The 19,083-nt window shown below is 36.7% G+C and overlaps 1 protein-coding gene across 16 annotated transcripts in view; it reads left to right on the top strand.

Annotated features, from left to right (window-relative positions):
- The window catches only part of LOC111050395 (potassium voltage-gated channel protein Shal), a 517,077-nt gene that overhangs the window by 201,888 nt on the left and 296,106 nt on the right, over positions 1-19,083 (top strand). The window lies entirely within an intron of this gene.

The following is a 19,083-nucleotide window of genomic DNA, read 5'->3' as shown; positions in this document are numbered from 1 at the left end:
GCTGTGACCAGACCTGAATCCTGACTGGAAGTCGCTAATAAGCCCCCTACTGCAAATAAATTCACTCATCTGTTTGTGGACGATCATCTCTAGTACTTTGGAGAGCACAGATAGTAAGCTGATGGGTCTGTAGTCTGAAAGGGAGGACGGGTTGGGAGTTTTGTTTAAGGGTATGACTAAAGATGACTTCCAATTTTCAGGAAAAACGGAAGTCATGAGAGATGTATTTATAATGTGGGTGATGAAGGGAAGTATCAGGGGAAGCATAATTTTTATGAATTTCAATGGTAGATCATCAGCCCCAATAGCATTGCTCTTTATTTTCAGTATAGCGGCCAAAACGTCACTTGCTGAGACACATGAAAAGTAGAATGGCTCTCCAGTTACTTGAGCTGGCAAAGAGTTGATGTAGTCATGGGCACGATCCAAGCCAAGAGGTATGTCAGTAAAAAAGTTGTTGAGATCGTCCAGTGAGTGAGACACAACAGGCCCGCTCCCCTCTCCACCAACTCCAACAGACCTCAGTCTACGCCACTTACAAGCAGATGAACCAGCAGAGGAGATCAGATTTTGGAAATATCTGGATTTGGCGTTTCTGATGGTCTGCTTGCACAAATTTCTCATTCGCTTGTAGCTATTGAAATCCACAGAGCTCTTTGTGCGTTGTGCAACTCTACTACACCGATCGCGCTCGGCCATCATCCGATGTATTTCTCTTGAAATCCATGGAGCAGGATCCCTTGTCACTCTGCGCTGCACAAGTGGAATATACTTATTGAATAAATAGGATACACCATTATGCAACTCATTCACCATGTAATTAACATCATTAGTTGCGTAAATGGTTTGCCAGTTGAATGTCATCCCCTCATTGAATAACTCATGGTAGTTGATGTTTTTGTAATCTCTGTATTCAATGATTTTTGGCTTCTGTTTGGGACTTTTTAAGCCATATACAAGGTAAACCATATCATGAGCAGACAGTGCAGGGAAAGGGATCTGCCCATGGCCAACAGCCGACCGCTCATCATTAACAGCAATCAGGTCCAAGAGCGTATCAGACGTAGCGGTATGATGAGTCGCCTGGAGGGGGAGCAGGGTCATGCCACCAGTATAAAACATAGTCGTGAGTTGAGTCTTGTCATAGGTGTCACGTCCTAGTAAGTCAGTGTTAAAGTCTCCCATTTACAAAGGAGACATAGCAAGTGATATATGAAGAGAGAAGGAAGATATGGAAATGAGAGAGTCTGTCTGAGAATAAATAGCAATTAAGAAAAAAATCCCCACCACCTAGTGGAAGTCTTCGATAATTATTATTTCTTAAATATAGGGCAGACAGACCGTCATACATCAAGCACTGCTGATTGTTAATTAGAACGGGATGATGAGGAATTCCTGGAGGCATACAAGAGAGTAACAGAGAAGGACATGCTTGAAATTTTCTCATTGTTGAAAGGAAATTACCTACTCAATCCTACAAATAATCAACTCCTCCATAAGAGAATCAAAAGTGCCCGACAGCATGAAGACATCACTTGTCCATCCAAAACATGAGAAGAACTGTAAAACTGATATTGAGAACTACCGACCAATATCAAATCTGTCAACGCCGTATAAATACTAAGAAAAAGCGATATAACTACAAATATTATACTTTTTTATAAGAACTGAAAAGATTTACCAATATCAACATGGATTCAAGGACGATGAATCAACAGATATAGCTACAGCAAATTTCACCCACTTAATTACAGAGAACTGGAAGCAAAAAGCAGGGTCTTGGCGGTTTTCCTGGATCTTCGGAAGGCATTTGATTCCTTGGACTGGACGATTTTACTGTCCCTAGAAAACTCTTAAGCTTTCAAACAAAGGCAAGGACCATCATGAATGCTGGGAGCCAGTTGAGTACTGAGGAGGAGATTTCGGATTCAACAAGACTCCTGGGCATAATGATTGATTGATTGATTGATTGAGTACTTTATTCATGTAGATTACAATATAATATACTGGCTCATACACTTATATACAATAGCTCACAATACAGCAAAATTATAGATGAATTTACATGATATAGACTAAGGAAATAATTATTGGACTGTATATTATATGGAAAAAGCAATTTGTAATTACTATAGATAATATTGTTATGCATCTACATAAATTGGCGGAGCTTTAGACAAATCGATGTCCATTCTTCGGAAAGAATATTCAAAATATCCCTCCCACTAACTCTCTACCAAAACGTTAATTTAATTAATTAAACTAAGAATTTATTTATAAATGGAAATATTGTAAAAGTTTTAATTAATATGAATATTTAAGAAAAAACAGAAAATTATTAAAGTAAAATAATTATAATAGGTAGATAAGATCAAATCATTGATTAATAAAATTGAGTAGGCTGGAAGTAGATCAAGGTAATCAACTTTTAGTAATATACAGCAGTATGCAGTGGATGATTAAAATAACATGAGTTTATATAATATGTATATACAATGTATTCTAACAGGTTTATAGGTTTGTATTGGTGGGATGGGTGAGGGATGGTTGTCATGTGATCGTTCTAGTGCTGGATAGTTCCAGTCATTTGTTCCAAAAGATGTTTTGGAAAGTCAGGATGAAGCTCGCCCGGCTCTCGATGGACCTGATAGAAACAGAAAGTGCATCCCATGCACGGCAGGCACTGACTAAAAAGGATTTTGTGAAAATAGTGGTTCGATGGTTGGGTATCCTTAGAGTACTTTCTCTGGTTCTAGTATGTGAAGCATCCATCCTCCTACCTTCAAATTAGAAACAAATTTGAAATCATCTTTGAAATAGTTCGGATTTCCATATTTCAAGATATCTCTAACAAGCTTGACTATTCGAAAACGTCTTTGATCGGGAAGCTTCAATGTTGAACTGGCAATGTGGGCAGGGGTGATATGTTCATGATGTTAAAGAGAGTATTTATTTATTTATTTATTCACAATATCACATCGGAAACAACAGGTAATGACCCAAATATGTTTCCTTTACACAACAATAAGTACAGTATACAATTCAATCAAAACAAAAAAAAGATACTAAAACTAACGTTTGAAAAGAAAGAAAATAATACTTAGAAAACTACTTCTTAAATATTCCTTGATAGAGTTGATGGTGAAAATGAATATATGAAGTGATGAAGGAGAGGTGCTTTCAATAAAGATGATGAGAGAGCATGCAGTCTCATATGAATGATAAGATGAGGGCGATAATGATAACTGCCAGCAAAAAACTTTGAAAATAAGGGGAAAGTAAGAATAAAATGAGTTTGAATGTGCAAATAAAGAAAAATTAATATTTAAGGAGTGATATATTTAACAATGATAGAAATATCAGCGAAAAGTAGACGAAAGGTAGACAATAATTTTGGCAACGCTGTAGTTTATCATTCAGAGTGACTTGCATATCGTTGAGAACAGAATTGCAATACATTCAATGTGGGAAGATAAGAGATTGAACCAATAACAATTGTTTGTAGGGAGAATGTCATGCATTTTTTTCAATGAATGTATCGCTGAAAATACCTTTTTACATGTTTTGTTCACTTGTTCTGACCAGTCAAGAGTATTATTCATAATAATTTCTAAATTTTTCATTGAGCTACAGTATGGAATGTCATCACCATCTACACTAATTTTGCGAATCTATTCAAGTTCAATATTGTTTATAAGACGAGAGTATCCAATTATAATGGGTAGTGTTTCGACCTTATATCATCAGTGACACAAAGAAGAGCTGTCTCAGTTGAATGGAATTTCCCAAAGCCTGATTGAAAATTATGAAGCTTTCTATTGTTGTCTAGAAATTTCACAACTTGAACATGAATAAGTCTTTCTAGCACTTTGGACAATGCAGGTAGAATACTGATTGGTCTGAAATCCTCAACTTTATTGGGTGATGCAACTTTATTTAGAGGGCGAACCAGAGCAAACTTCCAGTTTTCAGGGAAATTGCCTTCTTCAAGTGACTTGTTGAAAATGTATGTAATGGTTGATAAAACAGCAAATAACATATTCTTGATAAATTTTATAGGAATTTTGTCTACATCCATAGCATTACTATGAATACATTGAATTGCTTTGAAAGTGTCTTCTTCTGAGATTGGATGGAAATGAAATTGTTCAATAAGTGGTATATCTAAGTTTGTAACCTGCTCTTCAAGATCATTGATATAGTTACCAATGACAACCTCGTCGCGTTGTTCAATGGTAAATCAATTTGGGGATTTGAATTCTGTTTGCCAAGCCCGAACTCTTTTATTCCCTGCCAAAGTGATTGTGAGTCTTGTCTATTGTTTGTCATGAACGAATTCAAGTACCTAATCTTTGAGTTACGTAATTCCTGTTTAACTCTATTTCTAAGGCTCCTATATTCTATCAAACTGTCTGAGTCAAATGTCTTTTTAAATTTTCTATGTGCTTTGTCTCTACGTCCCATCATCTTAAGTATGTCTTCAGTCATCCACGGTACTCGTCGTTTTCTATTAATCCTCCTTGTCACATGAGGTGCATGTTTGAATTGAATTGAATTGAACTGAATTGAATTCTTTATTGTCGTTAAACACATAGTGCAATAGACATAGTCATCAGGAAACATAAAACATACAACAGTCACACAGACAGATACAAAATAAAGCGTTTCACAGAAGTCAATAAGGAGTCGGAACACATATCACAATGAACTTCAACAAAAAATGAGTTATATCAATGAATAGATATAGCCTATGAATATATTTGAACAGTGGAATGAATCATAAAAAAGAAAGGCTCTCTATACTAAAGTCATTCCACTCTTGGAGTGAATATAGTGGTTTGGATTCCAGGAACTTATACATTATAGTTTTAAATTTTCTAAAACTAAATTCTCTAGCATCTAATGGTAACTCATTGAATAATTTTATACTCATATAATCAAAGTTCATTTGAGTCTTAGTCAATCTAGCCTGCGTTACCTGCAGCTGATACCTATTTCTTGTGATGTGACTATGTATATCGCTTCTTTGCATTAATTTATCGAGATTACCTTTAGCAAAGAGCAAACAATTAAGAATGAATAGACACGGTACAGTGAGTATTCCTAGTCTTACAAAATGATCCCTACAAGACTCAGTGGATGGGATGCCAATCATTCTTCTCAGAACCTTCTTTTGCCACAATAATACATCTTTAGCACCAGGAGCATTACCCCAGATCAGAATTCCATATAACAAATGAACATGGAAAAGAGCATAATAGGCATTGATGACCAAATCAAAGCTGGTACAATATTTCAACTTGCCAAGTAAATATGTCACTCTAGAACGTTTACAGAGGTTCATAGTATGAGTATCCCAGCTCAGCTTAGAATTCAGGTGTATGCCTGAAAATTTCACATTCTTGTTCTCTCTAGCAGGTTTTAAGCTAAACAGTAAGGACTCTGTTTTGTTGCTGTTAACGATCAACCTATTAACACTAAACCAATACTCAGCTTTATTAACAATGAGCACTGTTTTCTGGCCAAGCTTTCCTGGATCTTTATCATTTATCAGAAATGTAGTATCATCTGCGTATAATATACATTCACCCTTAGTTCCATAATCGGGAAGGTCATTTATATAGACCAGAAAAAGAAATGGACCGAGGACCGAGCCCTGTGGGACCCCATTTCTAATATCAAGTAGCCCAGACTTTTTATTTCCTATCTTGGTGGTTTGCAACCTGTTACTTAAGTAAGATTTCAAAAGATTGTATTCAATATCCCTCACTCCACAGTATTTTATCTTCTCAAGCAGAATAGCGTGATCCACAATATCAAACGCCTTACTTAAGTCTAGAAGTGTTGCAGAAACATCATGACCTAGTTCAAAGCACTTCAGTATATGGCAGACAAGACCTTCCACAGCTTTACCTGTAGATTTGCCACTCCTGAAACCAAACTGGGATGGCGTGAACAAGTCATTTCTCTCCATTTAATTGACCAATTGTTTCTGCATCAGACTCTCTACCACCTTTGATATAACTGGGACAAGAGAGATAGGTCTGTAATTATCTGGGCGAGATTTATCTCCTTTTTTGTAGACAGGCACAGTGACAGAAACCTTCAGACAGGAAGGATAGACACCATCAATGAGTATCCAGTTGATGAGGTAAGTCAAAGGTTGCAACAGTTCGTCTTTCAGCTGCTTCAATAAGAAATTAGAAAGACCATAGAAATCCTCTGAATGAGAATTACTCAAACTGTCTATTACCTCTCTGACACCATCCACAGTGACCTCTCTCCATCCAAAAATGCACCTCTCTCTGTCTATTGTTTTATGACTCAGCACCTTCATAGCACTAGACAAATCCGCATTATGGTCATTGGGTCTTTGTATATTATTACAGATGTTTGCAAAGTGCTCATTGAAATCAGTAGCAGAGATAGGTAGGTCCTCATCAATACGTTTTAGCCGGTTGGTCTCAGCATTAATTACTCTCCAGGCAGCTTTGCATTTGTTACTGGACTCACTAATAAAGTTTTCATTGGCCTGCTGCTTTGCTTCTCTGTTCCTCTGCTTGTATTCCCTTCTCAATCGACGATAAATCGGTAAGAGGTCTGTATTACATTTCGAAATTTCATGATATACCACCAAAATTGAACGGATTCTATCCAATTCAGGAGTGAACCAATTATTCAGTGGTAAGTTTGCTTTTTGTTTGCGAAATTTCTTCTTCTTTAAAATTGGACAACACTGATTCAAAAGACAAGTCGAATTGTTTATAAACAAATTTGTGCCTAATTCAGCATTATCAACTTTGTTAAAAGCTTCAACCCAATCGATAGTGGATAGTTTATGTCTTAGTAAATCAATATTTGGACCTCTCACACTCCTGTAATAAAAGGGGTTTTCACTTGCCGTATTGTTAGATTTTTTTTATATATGTTTTTATCCCAGAATGGTCTGATAAATGAGGCTCCTCTACAGTACATTCAATTTCGTTATGCTTTATGTTTGAAAAAACATTGTCGAGCCAAGATTCAAACCGAGTAGGTTCATAGTTAAAGCAGTAAAAATTATTTGAACGGAGCATATTTTGAAATTTACGAGTATTAGCACTATTATTCCTAATATCAATGTTTATGTCTCCCATTACAACTATTCTAAAACGTTTAGATTCATGGAAATCACATAGATAATTGATGAAGCCGCTAGTGGCCTCTGTAAAATTTTCAACAGACGAACCGGGAGGTCGGTACACAGTAGCTATAATTAGTCAATCATTTCGGAATACAATAGCAGCTATTTCACATAGTCCCTCAGCGCAATATTCACTAACATCTACAATTTCATACTTATTATGATGAGAATAGGTCTTGTTAATAAAAATAGCAACCCCTCCGTGAGCACTATTACTTCTACAAAACGCTGAGCCGAGTTTATAGTGAACATTAATATACAAGTCTAATTCATCTTTATAGAGCCAGTGCTCATTGACACAAAGCACATCTATTTGACTATCCTTGAGAAACAACTCTAATTCATAAAATTTATTTCTAATGGATTGCAAGTTTATATGAAAAATGCAAGTAGACAGGTTGTAGTTTGGTGATTTTATCCTACACTGTGTCGACTTTGATTTAGTGACAAAAAAGATGACTGAATCAGACTATTAATACCAGTTGACTCTGAAGATTGTCTCAAATTTAGATTTGAATGTAGGATAGGAGTACGAACAGTCATATTGGGAGTCAGGCAAAGAGATGTTGGAATCATCGTGGGCATATTATTTACATATTGTATAGCGGAAGAACAACAAGCATTAGGATTAGGTTTATCCAAAAGCACTTCAGTTCTTAACGATGTGAGATCGGCACCAAATAAGTCTCTCACGTATCTCGCCAGCCGGTTGACCATAATCCTCTTCCCTCGTCGGTTGAGATGAAGCTCGTGCCTCGAGAAGTGGAATCTTTTCATGAACGTGTTAATATCCATGAAGTGAATATTGAGTCCTCCTGTATAGTTTTTCACCGCTCTTGATAGGTAGGCGTTGGCGTAGCTGATATTCTCATTGAGGGCAGGATCTTCGTACCTGTAGGGCACACTGCATATCAGGATATTCGTTTTTAGATCCACATCAGTAAGAGATCGCATTGCTTGGTCCAATGTCAGTTGAAAAGGTTCGTTAAGATGTAGGTCATTTGAACCCGCCAATAAAATGACACAATCATCTTCCGTAAAATCTTTGACTATGTCAAGACCTTGCTGAATAACGTGCTTCAACTTTGCACTAGATTTAGCACTTACTAAAACTTCCAATCCATCTCCAAATTCACTCGTAAAATTGCAGAATTGCTTCCCCTGACTATCTGCTAGAATTGTGACTTTTTTTTTCTTTTTGGAAGTATCACCGTTATGAGTCTTTGGTTTACTTCGAGTTGAGGGGTGTTGATGAACCTGAGCTATCACCTGTATTTTTTGTGGCATCAAAGGTGACGATGTATTTGAAGAGAGCACCGAAAATCGGTTCACTGTTTCTATGGATCTGACCTGTCTGTGTTCATTTCTTAGTTTAATTGTATTTCTAGGTGTACTAAAGTTAGTAAACTCAATAGAATTTCGATCCGAATTGAGTTTTTCTCTGTTGAGAATACTATTTTGCTCAGCTTGGATTATGTCTATGATAGCATTCTTACTCTTCAACTCTTCATCCAAAGCAAGCCTGGATGTCTCCAGACATTTAATTCGAGATTTGAGGGAATTTATTTCCTCCTCTGCTTTCTCCTCATTGATTAATGAATCCTCAAAACATTCTCTTCTTCTATTTCTTTCATCACTCACGAGCTTGGATAATTGTTTATTCTCCTCTGCTAGTTCTGTGAGATTGTTTCTCAGCTCAAAGTTGTCCGTTAAAGCATTGTCCAGTTTATTTAAGACTCCGATTATATCCGGAATCAAGTCAATAATTGCGTCGTTTGAATATTTTTCGGCAATATAAGAGAGTGTTCCCCTGGTACTCACAGCCAATTCAACTACATCATGATTAACGAGGCCACAGTTTGAATTATCCAGGTCAGATTTAACTTCACGAATCAAGTTCTCGTGTTTTTGCCGGGTCATGCGTTTATTCATTTCTGATAGAGGCGTATAAAGGATGTAAAGAGAGAGTACAGTTATAAAGGAAGAGCAGAAAGGAAATCGGATATTGCCAAGAGAGCTATCGAGGCTGGAAGCAAAGGAAGCTCCTGAGTATGGATAGGTCAGTATTTGTTAGATTTAAAACTGCCGCCTAATTGAAAGCGAAAGGTTGACAAATGATAGAAGAAGCCGGTGTCAACTATCAATGCGTTGTCATAGCAACTGAAGGACGCTACAGTTCTGTTAAGGTGTTGAGGTTCTTGTTTACGTCAAACGGTAGATCCTGTTTCGGTATGAAAAAGAAGATAAGGAGAGTGGCGTTGTAAAATTGATTAATCAGTCAGCTGGTTAGCCTTCACAATAACAGAATAACGTACCAGAAGACAACACTGCTCTGAATTGTTCCGAAAGTCGAAACACAGCTGATGGCGATTTACAAGAATAAACAATACAGCACTTAATAATTCAACCTCACAAATGTGACACTCAAGAGGTTGTAACGTTTCTATTGTAAATACTCACTTCTTTAGACACTTCCTAGGTATGTAATCGTTGCACAGATTTATAATGTAACAGATCTAAGTGAATCAATAACTTATAGAATTCAATTTACACTAATTTTTAACATAATTGAGCAGAGCTAAACACAACTACAAATTTATATTATGGTGTTCCTTGTTCCATCCTCCATATCCATATCCATCCTCCAAATTTGTCATAGAAAGTCTTGACCATGTCATCAACTGAGGGTAATGCTTCAATTTGTTATTTCGAAGTCTCTATATGTGATAATTTTCTGTTCTGGCTTAGGTATCATATGGGAAAGTACACAGTAGATCAAATCATGTCCAGAAACAGCTGGGACTGGGATTTGACCTGTTTGAGCAACCTCGTTGGGATCACTAACAATGAGAAGGTCAATGAGTGTGTCTGATTCATTTGTATGATGAGTTGGATGGAAAGGTAAAATAGTCATGTTTAGGCATTGGAAAATTGTGGTCAGTTGAAAGTAGGCAAAGTTACGATTTTTTATGTTCAAGTCGGTGTTCATATCCCCCATAACTAGTATACGGTTATAATAAGGCTTAAGAGAAAGCAAGGCATTTTCGAAATCTGTAAAATGACCTATTTTTGGTGGGCGATAACATATGCCAACGAGTAATTTATCAAAACTAGATAAGGATAATTCAAGTAGCACGAACTCTGGTCTAGAACAATATTACTGTTTAGATGTGATTGAAACCTTTGCTTTGATACCATCTTTCACATAAACTGCTACACCCCCACAAGTTTTATTTAATCTATAATTTCGGAAGAGATTATATCCATGTAATGCAACAAGATTTGATGGAATACTAGGCTTAAAAAATGAAGTCCTGAAAACGGAAGATTGCTCTGAGTTCATCAATGTGACAGCTGAGGGATTGGACGTTAAGGCGAGCAGCCTTGAAAAGTTTTTTGAAAGAGTGGAGCTAATTTCATAGAAACGAACCTGCGTCATTATTACTATTCTTGAAATAATCTTACCTACTTGAGGGCGAGCGAGCTGATGTGTCAGTGAGAGGCATCATGTAAGCAGCAGACCAATCTTGAACCGACCTCAGAACGACACATGACGGGGAAAATGGGGATGAAACTGATAAAACTTAACCTAAATGAAAAAGTCTCTTGATTCGAGTGCATTCTTTATGCCTTGACAGTTCGGCTCCCTTTACTATTTAAAATCACTAGTTCAAAAATTCACCAAACACAATAAGATGTAGATGTTGTGATCTGTGGAGTTCCAGTGGTGAATAATCCAAATAGTGAATAAGATTAAGATTGTGGAAGAACTGATCTTGGTAGTGGAAGATCTAGTCCAAGTGGAGATAGAGCGAGAAGGAATCCAGTAGTGGAAGAATCGAGTCAAAGTGAAGATTGTGCGAGAAGAAATTTATTTATTTTAATTTATTTATTTATTTACAACAATATGGGAGCATACGGGAAAACCCAAAAATTGCTCCCCAATCAAAAAAATTACAATAAGCACTTTACAAAAAAACTTAAAAATCGAGAGAAAGACATAAGGAAAAATCTATTTCATATTTGTGGAGAGGAAAAAATGTGATGAGAATCTAAATATACTGAAAAATTGATATACTAAATACTAGATACTATACTATTATTATACTGTACTAGAAACCATTTACAATATTAGAAAATAATGAGAGGGGAATCAAGAAAATACAAATAACATTCCAATAATGAGATAAATGATAAGAGCTAAGAATGAAAGGAAGTCATCTACTAAATATGGTACTCTATGTAAGTTGATGAGGTCTAGCGTGGGAAAAATAGGTGTCACATTGGGTGGAGCCGCTTACATGCCTTCTTGAACTGACTGGGATTCATATGAAAAAGGTCTAGGTGAAAACTATGGTAATTATAAAGATTTATCATACGGTTGATTGGAGAATTGAAGTGACTATTGGAGTTGCATTGGGGAGGAAGAAATCTGAAGCCGGAACGCCGTGAAACTGAAGACACAGATATATATTCAGCAATGAAAGGAGGTAGGTTGATTGGACACGGTTGTTCAATATATTATATAGGAACAAAAGCAATTTACAGATCCTAGATGCTTCCAGGGATTGAATATCAAATATGGCTCTTAGGTTAGCTGTGGGAAAATTGAAAGGACAGAACATTTTAAAACGCTTGAAATATACAAACCTTAGAAATTTACTTTGAATTCTTTCTAATTCCAGCTTATGAGAGGCGAGATATGGATGCCATACTTCAGAGCAGTAGTTTAATAAACTTCTGATAAGTGTCTTATATAATTGTTCTGAACAAAGCTCAGGCTAGAGCTACCAGAGGACTGTAATTTACTATTTAAATAATCAAATACAAACAAGGGGCAAAATTTAATCTTCAATTTGAGCCAGGTTATTTGTACAGTTAAACTCTGCATTAATGAACAATAAAAAAAAGCAAAAACTCACCAAATTTATTTCAATCTTGACTACTTGCCCTTCGAAGCCTTTATTAGGTGTTTTGGTCAGGTTCAGGGTGGGATGAACTCTGGGAAAAGACAGGTTTTCGCTTCCGGGCTGCCTTTTCGCGTTCAACTTGCAGGTTATGCACTGTGTTTTGAACAAAGCTCAAACTGGATTCTTTATAAATTCAAATCCAATTCAAATTAATTCAATTCAATACTATTTACGCTGTTATATTCATAATTCACACACGACACTCAAACAATTATTTACAAGAAATTTTCAATCGAAATTACATGACAAACACACAATTTTGGTCTTGCAACAAGACGGGCTGCCGAAAACAAGACAGACTAGACAAGGACATCGAGAAGGCCAAAGCAGCAGGACAGTCTGTGCTGGCGCAAACACAAGCCTGCTATTGGCAGAACTGCAGTCTAGCATTCTGGTACTACAATTCGAATTCTCTGGCCAGACCAATAATAGAATAAGAATATTGTGATTATCAAATTGAGAGCAGGTTCTCCGAATGAATCCAATCTGTTGACATGCTCTGGAACATGAACTTCTCACATGATGATTGAAATTGAGCTCAGGATCAAAAATTACACCAAGGTCTTTAAAATGGTCCACTCTCTTAATTATTTGGTTATTGATTCTATAGATGGGAATTTGCGGATCTCTTTGTCTTGTGAAAGACAGCGTAGCACATTTACCAATATTAACTTTGAGCTGATTTCTCAAGCACCAATCAAAAAAACTATCTACATCACTTTGAAGCAGCTGATCAGTCTCAGACCTAATCACCCTGAAGATCTTCACATCATCTGCATACAGCAGACAAGACGAATGCTTTATGACAGTTGGCAAATCGTTTATGAATATTATGAAGAGCAAAGGCCCCAAATTTGAACCCTGTGGAACGCCAGATGGGCTACTGGAAGATCTGGAATGAAGACCACCAACAGAAACAAATTGATTCCGATCAGACAGATAGGAAAGAATAAGTCTAGCACTTGACAGTGAAAATCCAAAGGATGACAATTTCCAGAACAAAATTGTATGGTTAAAAGTATCAAAAGCTTTTGATAAATCTGTATACACAGTGTCAACACGAGTACCTGCATCAAGACAAGCTGATACCTCACTCCGGAAATGCAATAAATTAGTCACTGTAGACCTGCCTGGCAAAAATCCATGCTGGCAATCAGCAATCCACGGTTCTATATGATTGAATATTTTTTTATAAATACATTTTTCGAAAATCTTTGCAAAACAATTAATAATGGATATTGAACGGTAGTTTTCAACAGATTGTCTGCTCCCAGCTTTAAAAATGGGAATTACTTTGGCTTGCTTCCACATATCAGGAAACGTGGATGTTTTCAGTGCTAGATTGAAAATGAACTCAAGCGGTTCAATAAACAAATCGGAGCAGCCCCTGATGACATACGGTGGAATCAAGTCTGGACCAACAGATCCATTACCTTTCAAGCTCCGTATAGAATTAACTATATCAGCCCTTGAGATAGAATTCAAGTGGAAAGGGGAGTGACAAATTGTGTCATCAAAAACTCCAGCATGATTGTCGCTTCTGTCGAAAACAGATGAGAAATAATCTGCAAACGCCTCTGGAATCTCAGTACCTGCGACAAAAGTATTATTCCATCTCATAAAATTCTCTGACCGCTTACCCTTTCGATTATTATTTATAATTATATGACCAGAAGTTCCTCATGTCACCACCAATACTTGTCTGAACTGAATACATATAAGCCTGATAAGCTTGAGAAATTTTAAGTTTCAAAGCAGATCTCAATCTTCTAAATTCCTCGTCGTGATTAGCAGAGACTCTCCTCTTTCGGGCACATTTCTCCTTCCGTTTGATGTCTTGAATTATATCCCTAGTATACCACCGAGGGTATCTGCCAATCCGATCACCAGCGGCTCTTCTAGGAACACACAGGTCAAAACATGAGTAAACTATGTTATAGAAAACTTCAGTTGCCTCATTGACTTCTGAACATGAATAGACAGCGGTCCAATCAGCGTCTCTCAGAGATTCATACAAGCAAAGAAAATAGCTCTCTTGAAAACATATTGAAATTTGTCATTTGATTCATCTCCGTGATCTGCCCTCATGTGAAGCAATGGAAAAGAAATGGAAAGCGTAGGATGATGGTTATCCTCGGGAACCAAACAGTCATTGCATCTTGAAACATTAACATGGAACGAGCTAAGAACCAAATCCAAAGTCCGATTATTACAATTGACAATTCCATTATAAGACTCTAAGCCCATCACCCCCATGAAAAGTCCCAATGCAGCTGCCAGACGAGACCCTCCACTGAAGTCAAAGTTAGAGCCACCTATTTCGGGAATACTCCAGTCACCAATGAATATTACATTGCTATTTGGAATTTCATTGAATGATTCGATCAATTCAAAATATCTAAGATAAGTCTCATAGGAAGTCGATGGTTTAAAATAAACAGCGTTGATGTAGTAAGGATCTTTATTATTTAATAAAATCTTAATCCAGATAGATTCAAAAACCGGTGATGAAAATTCTGATAATAATACGGCCTTAAGAGAACTGCGAACAGCAACAAGTACTCCACCACCCCTCAACCCTTGATCACCAGACCTATCCCTGCGGAAGACAGTGTACCGCTCATCGAACAATTCCCCATTATGAATTCCATCGTACAACCATGTTTCAGTGAGGACAATTGCATCAGCATCACACTCTAAAACCTTCCGGAAAAAGCTTGGAACTTTGGAACGCAGACCTCTAACGTTTTGGTATAAGATATTGAAATCCAGTATGAGCAAAAAAAAAAAAAAAAAAACTGAACAAAATGAAATAAAATAAAAAAGAAATATGTATATGGGAGAAGAATGAAATATGATAGGTGATTACAGTGAAATTTTAAACTGAGGATGATAAAAATTATGTGATGAAGTAATAAGTATTATCTTATTAGTATTTGTTTTAAAGTATAACACTAGCCTGTCCATGGACATTATAATAACATTAGATGAGATTTACCTAACCAACTCCTGATTCAAAGAAGAAGAAAAAAAACAATAATAGTAACTCCAACTATACATGCGATTTGAAACCATGTAAGAATAAAAATTGTGAAAACAGCAGCAATCGATTTAATTTAGAATGAAAAGTTGTAATCGTGAAAGTACGGAAGCTTAGATTGTTTATCATTCAATGCCCTATATATATTGCTATTGAACTGCCATTATATTGAACTTTATTATGAGCCTAACTATATTGCTAACGAAAAGTAAAAGTGACCTATCTTATCTGAATAGGACCGATAAAATGAAATCGAATTCATCAATAAGTGAAAAACAACTTGATAGCAGGAGCATTGATTATAGTATGATTCAGAACGAAAATTATTATCAGAGAACAATCATGAATAAAATTAAATACTTTGTGCCTTGTATCTTTATACATTGCATCAGCCAGAAAAAGAATAAACAATCACTACATTAAGAATAACAGCGAATACTGTGTAATAATACGAATAAGATACGAAGGATGAAAACCGAATAAAAAGTTCGTATATTCACAAGTAACAAACTGGCCGTTTACCTGAAACTGTAAAATAATAATATATCCGTGACTCCAATACAAATGGAATGAAAATTAAAGCTTATTTGAGGAGAGATAATTTAAAGCTTGGGGAAGTTTAAATCATTGTCATTTCTTATCACTGTCGGTGACCACTTTTACGGATACGAACACATCCAGTCCGATCAACCCATGCATCTTTGATTACTCCTTTCTTCTTAAGATCACGAGCCATCCCTAGAAGTTTTCTTCTCTTAGCAGTGAGACTGCGATTGATGTTGATTGGACCTTGACCTTGAAGACCGTGGACCTGTTGCCTTCTGAGGACGCCTATCTTTCTTCTCAGCTCCATGAACTGCATCGAGACGTCTCACAAATCTGACGACGATGGCCGCAGGGGGGCCCGGCCGCATACCGCCGCCAGCTGCATCCGCCGCGTGACGTCCTCCCGTACGAATCGGCAATCGATGGCAGGCGTCCACCATTCTCGGCGTCACGTTCAAGCCCACCGCTCGTCCCACCACAGCAATCGTCTCCATCACATCTTCGTCCGCCTTCCCGGGAACACCGTGGATCTCAAGCGTATTCCTTCTGGTATACTGCTCTTGGTCATCGAGACGATCCTCAGTAGACTGCAGTCGCTCACGAACTTCTTTGATTTCAATCCGGAGTGAATCTATGAGCTGCTGCTGCCGATCAATTATCTCGCTCTGCTTACTAATCACACTACTAAGTTCATTCTGCCCATCCTGACCGGTTTTAATTATACTTTTTAACTCCTCTATACTGGCGGAGAACTGCGAGTGACTATTTCTAATTAATTGCTCCAAAGACTCCATTGAGACAGTAGGATCGGTCATATTCGAAGAGTTTGACTCGGGGGTCACGTTAGTTTTAACTGGTGTGCTATCTAACGAGTGTTGTCTCGATGCACGCTGTTGTTAAAGACAACCAGGACAGCACCACGATGAGTTTTTCAAAAATGATAAATCACTTTTTATATTAAGACAAGCTATATGAAAATAAAAATTACACTCCTTACAGAAGAGTTTATCAGCTACGTCAGATCGATTAACCGGTTGGTTGCACTTTCCACAGGCACTCATACTATTACGAATTTGGAACAGTTTTATAAGCACAGCTCAAAGTAATAACTTCAAACTGTCATGAATAACTCAATTAATACACAACTCAAAGTAATAATTTCAGACTGACATAAAAGCTCATGAATTGAGCTCCAAAGTGGAAGAATCCAGTAGTGGAAGAATCGAGTCAAAGTGAAGATTGTGCGAGAAGGAATCCAGTAGTGAAAGATCGAGTCCAAGTGGAGACAGAGAGAAATGGAATCCAGTGGTGGAAAATCGAGTCCAAGTGGAGATAGAGAGAGATGGAATCCAGTAGTGGAAGATCGTGTTTAAGGTGGAGATAGAGCGAAATGGTATCCAGTAAAAACTGCAAAAGAGAAGAAAAAGTCAGCAGAAAAACGAAAAATCGTTGAAGAAAGTTATCACTTGAGAAAAGATACGATATTCCATAAAATGGAAGATGAATAGTATGATTTACTGTGAGAAACAATCGAATATCAAATATGGATATTAGTGGAAGTAATCAGATAGAAAGAGAAATAGAGATAGAAAGAGAAATGAAGATTTGAACATGCTGGATAGCTATATATTATTAGCATAATATTAGATGAAAATCTGACATGGCAGGAGCATATTGTGTAGCAAATTATGCACACCACTCTATGGGATAAGGAGAATAAGAAGTATAGCAGATTAAAGCATTGCAATGATATCCTCTTTTCCACTTTTTGCTTCTTGTAGTATACCAAAAACCAGATGTTATGCAAAACAGATGACATAAATCAGTTATAATATTTAATAGTTTGTTGATTGGAATTCACTCTATCCTACATGTTTTAATAGAGATCACACACGTTGAGTATTAATCTTTGAGACTTATTTATTTCTAATATTCTACATGGCGCAGTCGGTAAATAAAAATCACAGCAAATGTCAACCATTCGACGGAACAACCGAAGATTGGATATATTGGCACGAAAGGTTCAAGATTTTCCTACGAAATGGAAACATCAAAAACGAAGAAAAAAAACGAGACTTACTACTTGAGAATCTGGAACCGCAACCATTCAAGATAGTTTTCGATTCTATGCATCCGACCCCCATAAACAACATTGGATTTAATGATGCGATAGAAGTCTTAAACAAATACTACACGAAACCACAAGCACCTCTATCCCAGAGAGTTTGTTTTTCTCGACGATTCCGGAATGAAGGTGAGACCATAACTCAATTTGAACTAGATTTAAGGTTTCTCGCCGGAAATTGTAATTTTGGTGATAACCTGGATGAACGTTTAAGAGATCAGTTCATATTAGGCATCAACAACGATAGTTGGCAACTTGAGTTATTGAGAATGCATGCATCAACACAAACAACTTTTACAAAAATAGTACAATCAGCAAAATTGCTAGGAACCGTTAACCTTCAACAGCAAGAAATTAAAAACAGTTCTACAAATTTGAATAGAGTAAAAATTTCTGATAAACATCAGGCAATGGAATCTAACCCTCAAAAGTACAACGAGAAATATGAAAAGAAATCGACTCTAAAATTGAACAAAAATACACATTGTCTCCGTTGTAGAAACCGGCGACATTCTGATGGTGTCATGTGCACTGCAAATAACAAATTTTGTAAAGCTTGCGGAGGTAAGAACCATTTTGCTAGAGCATGTCTAAAAGTAGGGAACGCTACAATTGTAAAAGACAAACAGATAAATCAGGTCCGCGAAAATTTATAAATAGAAGATGACAACCTGTCACTTTCCGATATTGAACATATAAGAACTCTGGAAAAAGGCTGTAAAGTAATGGTGAACGTTAAACTCAACAACAACACAGTGAAAATGCTGTATGATCCAGGTGCCGCTTACAGCGTTATTAACGAGAAATTATGGAAAAAAATTGGAAGTCCCATTTTAAAACCAACAAGAAACCTCACGGCATACACAGGGATTGACATTGAAACACTTGGAGAAACACATATAAATTTCAATGCTTTTGGTGACTCCAGGAAATTACCAGTAATTGTTATAAAGAAAGATGACATACCTTTGTTTGGACTTAATTGGGTCCTCAAATTCAATCTACCCTTACCTCCCGGTGCTGAAATATACTTTTACCAGTAAAAAAAACGATAAGCTCTCCACAAAAAAATAACTCAGTTTTGGTAAATAAAATAATCACAGATTTTTCAATCCAAATCTGGGAACAATAAAGAACTGAAAGGTACTTTTCCACATGTCAAAAAATGCCATACCAATAGTTGCAAAACCACGTCCAGTTCCGTTTTCCTTAAGAAAAG

This window comes from Nilaparvata lugens, chromosome X (genome assembly GCF_014356525.2).
Source record: "Nilaparvata lugens isolate BPH chromosome X, ASM1435652v1, whole genome shotgun sequence".
Taxonomy (NCBI): domain Eukaryota; kingdom Metazoa; phylum Arthropoda; class Insecta; order Hemiptera; family Delphacidae; genus Nilaparvata; species Nilaparvata lugens.
Note: the sequence above shows the minus strand (reverse complement) of the source record. Positions and strands in the feature narration are given on the sequence as shown.